This window comes from Haemaphysalis longicornis, unplaced genomic scaffold, assembly GCF_048455015.1.
Source record: "Haemaphysalis longicornis isolate Haplotype H1 unplaced genomic scaffold, Haemaphysalis longicornis Haplotype H1 scaffold_4, whole genome shotgun sequence".
Taxonomy (NCBI): domain Eukaryota; kingdom Metazoa; phylum Arthropoda; class Arachnida; order Ixodida; family Ixodidae; genus Haemaphysalis; species Haemaphysalis longicornis.
In genome coordinates this window covers 154,502,748-154,514,825 of record NW_027526361.1, presented here as the reverse complement: position 1 = coordinate 154,514,825, position 12,078 = coordinate 154,502,748, and positions in this window count along the sequence as shown.

Sequence of the window (12,078 nt, the reverse complement as noted above, 5' to 3'; positions counted from 1 at the left end):
CTGGGCTTTACCAGACGAGAGTTTTTTTTTTCTATGTAGCTTTACTTTTTTTCTTCCTGATCTACCTGTGACTTTTTTAAGAGATAAGCATGCCAAATTGTACGCGTTCGTCTCTTCTGAAATTAATCGATTGTACAGTAGGGTTAACGTTTTGCAGTGTCTAGGGTGTTGTAGAAAGGACGCGCGGTTAAGAAAACACTTTGCAAAGCCTTGCAATGGCAACAGGAAGCAATTTCTGCTATATCAGCAAGACCTAAGAGCACCACCGAACACACCCGATTGTCGTCGTTCATCTCATGTGCAACAAGCGAACACTATCATGAGAAAGACGTGAAGTTTAAGTTCAATGAGAGACGGTGCTTGTGAGAAATGTGTCAATCCCATGGTTTTAATAAATACTGAGATCACGTTAAACGATCTTTCCAGGGTCCTTACCACCATAAAATAGGAAACTATGAGACCCCTACAAACCACTAATATTTCATGCAATATCTGTTGCACGGTATTTTTTATTTGGAAGCCTGTACGCAGCTTAAGTTAGCCATTGTCGCAACCGTTGTGAAAGTATTTGCGCCACCACAGTAACTGACTGTTATTCCGGACTCCCAGAATTTATACTTGCTGGATATTCCGGACTTTCCCGATGAACCGCCAGCTGCTCCATTGTAGTAATGAATATGAACAACGAATATTTCGTACAAAATACAGCAAAAAGTTCCATTTTTCGGAGAACATTTTCCGCAACAGAGCCAATGTGCGACTCCCGCCAAACCATCTGGCTTGCTTCGGATTGGATGTGCACTGGGTTTATTGCAGCAACGGTAAGCAACTTTAATTCTGGAGGCCATAAGTTTAGATGTCTTCTGAGGCGGAACCGATCTCGAAAGCCTGAAATGGGTCATACGTGGCATTGTTAGAGACCAATTTTTTAAGCTCCAGCTGACGCTGATTTATAAGTAACATCACCATCATGTCGATCGTGTGTCGCGCTTCGTGCGGGTTGTTCTGTTACTTGATCGGTAGCTATTGTGGTGATTGCAGTACACTGGGTTCTCCACATCGCCTGTGAACAGTGTGCCATGATTGTGTCGGACCTTGAGTGTTTATAAAAAAACGTTATGCTTGCAGAGGTGCAAACATCTCTTCACGCCTCTCTGCAAGCCAATTCCTCCTTCTACAAAAAGGAGGAATTTATGAGACGGAACCAATCGTGACTTCTTCAGTCCTATTCAAATGAAATAGAGGTCGTGTTAGCGGTACCGTATTTGTGGGAATGCTCTGTTATTCGGAATATAATTTCTTCCCATACAGGCTTACAAAATCCGTCGGTGACTGCATTTTTTATTTGTAAACAGCCGTAATGTCGCTCCGGGTACGCGTGGAGTGTTTGTAGTTACTTTTGTACATGGCCACATTGTCTAGAATGTGCACCACGTCCGATTTACCTGAAGAACTATCGGAAATACTATTAAATAAAACAATTTGGAATGGTTCTGATGTGTGTTTGTTTCGGCGATTTCCTCGAAAAAAAAGGCTTGGACAGTATCACGACATTGTAGAACGATCAATATGGTGCGATGTTCTTTCTGTATTCTTCACAATTTCGCCATGGGTGCAGAAAGCGCGTGATGGAGATGAAACATGGTATTGTCGCAAGACAACATCAACCGATCACATAGTGGTTATTGAAATAAGTAGGAAAAGTACGAACGGGGAAAATTAATTTAGTGCTGTATCACAACCATTGGCTCTGGGGAGTGCGCGACCACGACCCCACGCACATACTCCCACATGAAAACTTCGTCTGTCTGCTCCCTGTGTGTGCGCGCGCATGTGCGTACGTGCCTCCGTGTAATAGTAATGTGCGTTATCTTAAAGCCATTGCCATAGTCAACACCTTGAGGCAGATGCTTGAAAACCGTATTCGTTGTATTTCATTGATAAACAAAAATACCATGTTCCACTCTTCAATAAAATGTGCATAGCACCTTGATAGATCAAGCAAATTTTTCACCTTTGAATTTTTTGATACACCCAGTAACTCAGTACCGTAGATGTTTTTCGTATCATTCGTCTGTTATAAGACACTACAAAGCTAAGTAAATCCAACCCACGCGGGTAACCAGCTGCTCCAAGCGTATATTACACCAGCGCAACAAAAGATCGCAGGTTGAACTTTTCCAAACAGGATTCCGCAGCTGTCTTTTCTCGGCGACGTCTTTTGCGGGCAGTCTTCAACATCGGACAGGAAATCGATAGTTGCGCTCCTCTGTTTCAGGCAGCCGCTGCCACCGAAACGAAGTTGAGACGCCTCTGCTGACGCGAAGATTCTCCGACGCGGAAGTTCCACTTTCTGCGTCCCCACACTTGGAAACAAAGAATACTAACGTGGACGCGATGCGTACGTTCGGAGAATGGGCATCATGGAGCATCCGCATGAAATAAACGCTGTCCTACAATGATGCTGCCAGCAGGGAATCCAGTATTTTGTGTGGCCAGTTCTGACGTTCCGTCTGTACTGAAATTGTGCCTTTTTTGTCTAGAGTAAATATTTTTATAACTATTCACGTTTTCTGCAGTGTCATTTTATTACTTTGGACGTGATTTGTTCTCGGGTTTTTTTAAGGACGATGGCCTTACTTCGCCTATATAAACGCAGATATATAGGTCTGTCTGTCTGTCTGTCTGTCTGGCTGTCTGTCTGTCTGTCTGTCTGTCTGTCTGTCTGCCTGTCTGTCTGTCTGTCTGTCCCTCCGCCCGTCCGTCCATCTGCCCATCCTTCTGTCTGTATGTATGTATGTCTGTCTGTCTGTTACCCAGTTCAACTGCAAGATTAAAGTTGAATATTTGAACTCAAATTCCACTGAAACAAAGGCATTTTAAACTAGAAAGAATGTACCTTCAATTGGTTTTGCGGGTGCCGATAAAAAAAACTATTCTACGGTGTCAAAGAGAGGATAGATAAAATTAGACACCAATACAAACGAGCTCGAGCTCGAGCGCGAGCAGCTGCAGGGCACATCAGACAGAAAATGCCTCACCAGATACCATGCGCGCAGTGTTAACAAAAAAAAATGAACTGAATTCAGTAAACCCCTATTGCATTCTACGAGAAGGGGGATTGTTTATTGGGTGGTGCTCACCAACAGCACTAGGCCTTCTTGGGTGGTGCACACAAAAAGGACAGGGCGACACACAGATAAACAAACGGTAAAACATGGAGACTGGTTATGAAGTGCAGGGGTCACAAAGTACATAGTACCACCGCACACGCGCGTGCTCGCAGGCACGCATGCGCGCACGCACACACACAAACACACACACAAACACAAACACACACACACACACACACACACACACACACACACACACACACACACACACGCACGCGCGCACACACACACACACACACACACACGCACACACACACACACAGACACACACACTCAATTTATACATTTATGGAATTAAGATTACAGTCAGGTACATTAGCACGTGCTGAGACAGGGCTTGTGACAAGGTATACTACAATGTACATTGGCATACACGCAAGTTCAGTACAATCCACCGTCGTAACTTACTGGGGAACATGGATACTGGAAATAAGTACATATAAAGCAAAATTTATATGTATGCACGGCACGTACGCTCGTGAGTGCAAACAAAACATACATACACGCATGCTCACGCGGGTGCATGTGAAGGTGAACAAGTGCAGGCAAATGCGCACGTGCATGCATGCACACACACGTGCGGACACACATACATAGGTACACGGGAGTATGTGTACGGCAAACGGCGCAAGTGTACCGTTTCCCTCAGTGTACCGCTTCACTCAGGGATGGGGAGGAAGAGCGTAAAAATAGGAGGGGGATCAATGAGAGCGTGTTTTGGCAGGGCCGGCAATTATTATTGTCTTTCGACAACATTCGCAGCCAAGCAAACTTTTTCGCGGTCTATTACTGTGTCCAAAACTCCAAAGCTTTATTATAAACAAGAATAACTTTCCTACACTCCTTACATTCCTTTGGTATTTGATGTCCTTGGCTAATAACCTTTCACCATATGCCATGAACTGTCGGCATATACCGGCAAACGTTTAGCAAAATACGAAGCATTTAAAAACACAGGTTGTGCCGACACTTGAGGGAGAATGGTTCGAAAATGCGGTGTCGTGTTGAACAAGGGACTGTTTTTTGATTGTAGGGTTTAACGCGCCGACGCAACGCAGGCGATGAGGCGTGCCGTAGTGTAGGGCTCCGGACTAATTTTGACCACATGGGGATCTTTAACGTGCACCGAATCTCGTGCACACGGGCGTTTTTGCTTTTCGCCACCATCAGAAAAGCGGCCGCCGCGGCCGGGAATCGAACCCGTGACCTCGTGCTCAGCAGCGCAACGCCTTAGCCACTGAGCCACCGCGGCGGGTGGGGAACTGTTTTTTTTTTTTTGTGAACTTTCTTATTGCTTACCGAGAGACGCTTACAGCCATTATCAATTGCTACAAAGAGTGTTTAAATTGTAATGCTTCACCATCCGTATCGTAATAGTGCTATTCTTCCCAGCTACGAAACGAAATTTCACGCATTTTACACTAATTCGGTGATAAATAGCGATGAAAAAAAGATCCCCTAAACCTAATTTACAATACAGCTCGCAGTTACCCTGTTCTACGGAAATTGTTCAGCCACCCTTCACTGTAAGTGCAATCTCATGTTCTTGGTCACGTCACACTCTCTACAGCGAGAACGCAACGTTCTCTGTATTTTCGCCCTCATCCACTCTTCCGCGGGATGCCATGCTTGCCATGGCGCGGAAGCAGGGCATCCCGCTTGCATAAATGGCTGTTTTCATGCACCTGCTGTTCCTTCTTGTCCGTACAAAATGCTGTCCCTGTATAGCACTGTCCCGCAAGACAAGGCCTACCGGCGGCGCGAAAGCCTTCCTTCACATATAAACCCTAATCACATCATAGAGAATGGATGAACTAGAGTGCGATTATTATTGACGTTGTCGCACGAACGCATTCGAGCGTGCTGATTTGATTTTCTCAGCTTCAGAACGTCGTGTGCACGTAAGCAAATCAGCGGTGTCATGAAGGAATCATCCGTTCGTGTGTTCATGAACCCATTTAGTTCTGTTTTTGACGTGAGTTAGCCTGTGCGTTTTCATAATGACTTGCCATCGATACAGCAAACCGACAAATATTCCTCAACGTGCACATTCGTTATGTTCAAGATGCGCCTTAGGTGCTCCCGAAATGTTCACGCAGCAGAGATGCCCAAATTAGTGACATAAAATGACCGGGTATGTCAGCCCAAATGAGGCTCTCAACAGTTTGAAAGTGAAGGTTTCTATGCCTGGCTGATTCCGACGTTGCCCAAAAAAGAACTGCCGGAAAGCCGACTTCCTTTGATCATCACGATGTTCGAAGGTGAAGTGAAACATTGTTACAACGTGACATTTCTCTGGCCTAAAATCAAATTCTTCAAAGTCAGAATTCAAAATACAAAATCCAAATTATCGCGCTCAGAACGGAGAGCAGAAAAGCCAACTTACACTGTATATTTCCACAAAGGTACATCAAGCGGCTTAAGAAGAAATGCTTCGATTCGTCGGAATCGAACCTGGGTCGATCGGATGATAAGATGATAAAACTGAAGTCTATCGAAGTGCATCATTCCCACACGCTTTGATTGCTTCATTCCGACATGGCCTTTGACTTTGACGCAGGTTGCAAGGGACGAAGCTAGGATCGCGAAACGACGCAGCAATGAAGCCGAATTCATTATCTGTCGCAAAAATGGACAGAATACATTGTACAACTACCAATTCGTAACTGTCTCCTGCTCCATTATATGTTCCCTGCCTGCATATCACGCAACGTAATTGTGTTGCAGTTTTTCAGCTCTTTTCCGGTTTCCAAATGGTGACACGCAATTTTAAAACCCTCTAGCAGGTCCTATGGAACGTTTTGGTATAGGCGCCCTGTAGGCCTTTAAGTACTAAGGGTCCGAAAATGTAACAAATAGGTTAAAAAAATAACACACAAACTGTAAATTTATTGCACGCAAGCCAATGGGCGGTACACAAAATTAACTGCGGTATTTTCCGTATTTAAGCACTTTTATCTCCAGCTAAATAATTTACAAAAATTACTGAGGGCAACTGAGCTCGTTTTATTTATTCTATACAGGGTGTACCGGCTATCATGCACCAAGATTTAAAAAAAAAATAACGGACTTACTGCAAGGAACCTAGTGCATAGTATTTTTAGTATAACGGAGTACCGGCAAGTAATGTTTTTTGTAATAAGACTGAAATAATTTATTAAGTGTAATAATGCTCCTACTCGACAAGTAATGTCCTAATCATGAAAGTGTCATTGAGGCACTTGTAGGTGCCTGGCATGTAACGGCAGCATTTTGAGTGACTAACTGCGTACTCATTTGTCCTGTGTGATCAAGGAACCCGGGGAAATATGAAAACTACCACGTCACGGTGCACCCACTCACTTCATAAACCTGCGGCCTGAAACAAGGTGATCGAAATCAACTGCTTTGCCCGTCACACGACCCACGAAACAGCGCATCTCCTTGATAATGGCGTGAAAGGAGCAGCAACACCAAGTTTCGCATGGCGCGTGCGACTTATAAGAAACAAACTCGGTCGCGAGTTTTTTTTCTTTTTTCTTTGTTTTCTTATTTCATTCTGGCTAACTCAGAGGGAGCCTGTTCGAGGGAACTTCTTTATGATGCGGGCAGAAGCGCCCTCACGTAGTATTTCTCATAGTTCGCGGGGTTGCTTTATCAGCCTGAACAAATGAGTGCGCAGGTAGTCCGTCTCCTAAAATGCCGCCGTTAGATGCCCCTGCTGGGTACCTGCAATACACTGACATGATTAGGTCATTGCTTTTCGAGTCGGATAATTAATTACTATAACTGATTGAATCTCATTAACAAAAACGACTATTGGCCGCTACTTCGCTGTACTAGAAACATTATGCACTAGATTTTCTTCCAGTAGCTCCATTGCTCTTTTTTTAAGACATTGGTGCGTGATAGCTGGGACACCCTGTATAACGCAGTACCGCAATCATCCTGTGCCTAACATGAACACCGACTGCAGGTTTCAGCTTCAGCGCCAAGCATGTTCCCCCTAATTTTATTGTGTAACTCTGTTACTGCTCCACCCCACTCTATTCAAATCATATGCGGGCAACGATAGTGATTTATGACGGTTTTTTCGAACCATGACTAAGTGAAGAAAGTCTCATCAATCGGGCAACCAAAACGCTTTTTCTCGATTTTTATTTCGATCGCTCAGTCGTCCCACAGTACCAGAGTCGCTTCAAAGCTTCTTCCCGTTACGGGGAGTGCACTCCACGCACCATTAGCCTGATGTACTTGCTATAAAACGCTGACTTTAACAGGTTCCGGACACTTCATCGAACGCCGTTTCATCGAACGCCGTTTTGTAAAAGACGTCTCATCGAACGCCGTTTCATCGAAGATGTTGCATCGAACGCAGTTTCGTCAAATATGTATTCTGTTCCATAAAAGAGAGCTCTAATAGAAGAGTGAAAGTGTTTGCAGAAGCTTGCTGCCAGCGAACTGAAAACGCTTCATCGATAAGAATCTACAAGACTCATGTACCGTGCTCCCCGGCATGCCCGTTGTCCCGATGAGCGCATGCTTGTCACGACGAATTGTATTTGGGGCGGCGTGGTGGCGGCGCTGATATCGTGTGATTGGCAACTTTGAACGTGTTCGGTGCGATATACCGCAGATAGTTTACCCCTAAACGTTAGCATATGCGCAATAGAGTTCACTACGACACTCCTTGGAAAACCGAAGCTATGCTTGGATGGCTACGCCTAGGTTGCCACAAGAAAGTTCTGCAGAACGTTTAGTAAAAGTGGGAGCGTTACGGACCTTGCAGGGGACGCGTGGTAACTCACTATGACGTGGATCTAGGAGTACACGATATGGAAGTATTGAAAGAACAGAACCACGTTCAAGACAGCACTAGTGTTGAAGTGCTCCGGGCCAATCAAGAACTTAGGCAGATTACTCCCCGTCCCACCCCCCTCCCCAATGTGACTGCGCAGAACGGTGGTTTGCGTTAGAACGGTGGTTTGGGCTACTTGGTGCATACTATATTGAATTCAAAACAGCGCAAAAAAGACAAAACAAGAAACGAACAAAAAGAAAGCACGGAACAAAAAACGACGGAACAAGAAACAGCGCCGTGTGTCGTCGTTTCTTGTCCCGTCTTTTTTGCGCTGTTTTCAATTCAAGTTGAGAAGAATTACCTCGTGGCAAAGCACATTAACTGCCAGCCGCGTTTTAATTCGGACGGCACCGCGATTTCAAGTTGTGGTCTGCCCAGCCTTTGATAGCTGCAGGCGAGCCACGGGAAATAATGCCGTAAAGAGCTATCACAGCCACTTCCTCAAAATCCTGGGCATCCCGGTTTAAGCCATTTCCACAGCCGCCATAAAAAATAGCATCAAGCGACTGAAGACAAAATAAAATCGTTGGTACGAAGCCAGAAGCCGCCAAAGCCATGAAAGTGCAGTCGTTGGACGAGAAGAAAGTATCATGCGCGTTTGCCTGAATCAACAAAAAAATGCCAGTCAAAGATTCCCTAAGAACGATAGCTCATAACCTGTAAGATTGACTGTCTGAACGCTTGATTGAAAGATTGAATGCTTGAGTGTTTTATCTATCCATTTTTCGCCCATCGTGCGCTATTTGTTAATCACTAATCTCATTTTAATAAACCCTATTTATTTTATGCGGCGTCATCTTAGTTTGTTTGCTGTGCGAAATCGTGTTGGCAGGACACCACGTTTAATACTGAGGACCCATTCGCAAAATTATTTGAACTGGGGAAGGTAGGCGACAAACGGAGTAAGCAGAATTTGTTTTGGAGGGGGGCGGAACCACGGAAAAAAGTAAAAGGAAACATAACGTGGAAAAACAGCTAAAAATTACTAAAACATATCTGCATTCAGGGCGGGGGGGGGGGGGGGCAGTATAGGCGATTGTGCAAATAATTTTAAATCTTAACGGGGTGTACAAATGGTTGACCGTGTTTAGAGCAGACGCCCAATTTGCGCAAGGTTGTTGGGTTGTCACATGCGAGCGAACAATAATTTTTAGTTGTCCTAATTGAGCAACAAGCCCAGTCAGTTCCACTGTTTCATCCTCTTCCCCTATCGAACCCAGAAATTTCGCAGTGGCCGCGCCCCCTCCTTGCGTGCGCCAGTGGTGACGAGGGATGAAGCCATCATATGGTCTCAGAGCAGCCGCTAATGGCCGGAAAAATCTAAAAAATATCAGTGCACAAATGGCAGTTGCGTGCGTTCCGATGAAACGGGCCTCGCCGATCCGATAAAACAGCGTGCGACGTAACGGCTTCTATAAAACGGGCATGCCTTCGATGAAATGGCGTTCGAAAAAACTGCGTTCAATGAACTGTCCCGGACCCCACTTTAACATTTCATCCTCGATTCGGTGAATTTGTGTAAGCTCCCGGGGTTCGAACAATGACACACACCTTATACAGAATATGAATTACACGCTTGATCAAAATATCCTCTTTTATTTCAAACATGTACCATGAATCAGTGAGACTTGAAGAGATGTTTCTATTCTGTGAGCGGTCAGTAGATAACCAAACCGAGGCAGACGTTGTTTAGTGGCTGTCCTAGTTGGCCGTTGCGTTAATGGTTAATATATGGAGCAAGATTCACGGAAGCGATGCACAGTGGTTCGCACAAAATCAATGTATCAAATATTGCCACCGGTGGCATTTTTACAGCACGCAAACATTCGTTTTAAATAGTACAAATAAATGTTCGAATGTCACACCTAAGTAGTGTGTTTGGTTGGGGTACTGACTGAAATGTGAGGCATGCCTCCGGCTAAGCACATTTGCTTTCATGCACCCTCCCAAAGAAAAAAAGATACTTAAAGCTTGTGCTGTCCACTGTCCTTCGATAAAAACTGTCATTCTAGGCCACGCAGAGTACAAAAATGACGCCCGTGAAGCTAAAATAGCCAGTTGCTTCTGCACATTTCATTCAGCCATATCAACTGCACCTTATACAGCTAATTTTCTCTTGTCTTGGGTACCCTTGCCGCTTGAAGAAAGCAGAAGAAATGAAATGTGAGTCCACCTAACTCATTTTTCTTTGGTTCTCATTATTTTTCTCTAGAAATCCAAGACACATCTTCAAATAGAAGAACACGTCGCTCTCTTTTCAGCGATGACAGGCCCTCCGGCCGTAGCAGAACTGCGGATACTGAGAAAGCTCTCTCAGATAAACGGTAAACCAGTCAACGTTTATATAACAAAAACCAAATAAAACCTGGTAACCAGGACTCTTGCGCTGTCCTTTCCGGAGTGTCCAGCGCACCTGCCGCCAAGTCAACGAGGGTGTCGACGAGCAAGCCCTTTTCTTAAGCTGTGAGAAGAAAGGCCTTCGGACTCGTCGTTCCCTGCTTTCCTCCTTTTTTCCTTCTTTGGGGACCCGAAAGACGTATCCGCCGGGTCTTTTTACTCTCCCTCCATAGTTGTGCCGTGACGTCCACACGTACAAACAAGGAAAAGCAAGTTATCTTTGTGAGGTAAGCCCGTGGGGAGAGCGTTCATCAACTGTAGTAGCTTTGAGGATGCGGCCAAGAAGCAAAAGTGAACAAGAGAGGGCGCTTACTGAAACCGTCATGCTCCCTGGAAGTGGCCTTGGTTCATGGTATTTTGTTGCAATGTTTACTGCTGAAACAAAGCGTGAAGGCACACCCATGAAAGGAGCTGCTAGTGAGCCGTAGTCTTCCTCTGAATCCAAAAGGAGGGGGCGGAAGTTTGGAGATAAGACAGACGGCACCGAACTACGCTTAACACCGAATCTTCTATGGATGCCCGTCAATGCGCACCTCACGTAGGCAGCACGTGGATGAAAGAGAACTTAGACGCCAAGCGAGATATTCCGACACGGAATGAAAGTTTCGGGAAGAAATAAGTTCCCCCAAAAAGCTGAGGCTTCCGTATAGGACTTCACAACGGCAATCACAGTGCATCGGCCAAAAACAAAGATGTAGCTTCGAGACCTCAGCGGTACGTGAGCGGCTTTGGAAGCTGTTTGTTAAGGCAGCGAGCAGGAACACTAAAGACTCCGAGCAAACTTTTGCTATTAAATGTTTTGAGCTCCGTCCCAAAACTCCCGCTTGCTCGAGTACCATTTTCCCGGGTGGTTGCGAAGTCTAGTAGGCCTCTTAATGGCCCTAGTCTCGTCAAAAAAAGAGAATAGCGTGAAAGTTAAACAAACTCCTCTAACATCCGAATAAATGGTTTTAATAATGGCTGCGGAAAACCAACCACACCTCAATAAAACCGAAATTTGATTAATTTGTATTCGGTATACACCGTAATAGTTTGCCATGCAGGTTTCCCCGAACTAGAGCTGGGCCAAGTCTTTTGGCCATCCGTTTACTGTGATTTGGCAAAACTAATATTTCAACGAACTTGTTGTAAAAGTCTATCCCCAAGCGTACTGCCGCATTACACTTTACAGAAATTCATTGCCGTAAATCAACAAAGCCCCTAAACGCCCCTGAAGTAACTGAAGTGGTTAGTCAGCATTTGAGCTGTGGCATAGTTTATTTGCAGACTGGTGCATACATCATTATGGCCTTCACTACTGTAACGGCGGCGCAAAACAAAAAGTTTAGAGGATCACTGATAAGAATAAAGACACCCCAAAGAATCAAAATTGTTCTGGAAAACATAATTTGACAAAGATACCGAGCGTCCTTTGCAAGTACCTGGGTTTTTGTCACCCAGAAATATTGGACTAAGTATACTTTTCCATGTCAGTAATTGCTGTCTACAAACTAAATCATTTTTGCACTAAGCAGCGCGCAGTGCGGAGAGGATTTTCTTTACTCGTACGAAACATTACCTCCAAGTCAATCTTGGTGACTGCAACGCCTTACACACGGTCTGGGGTTATCCAAAATCAGTAACAAAGCAGCACAAATGCAGGACGGTGCCCATCAAGATTACCTCACA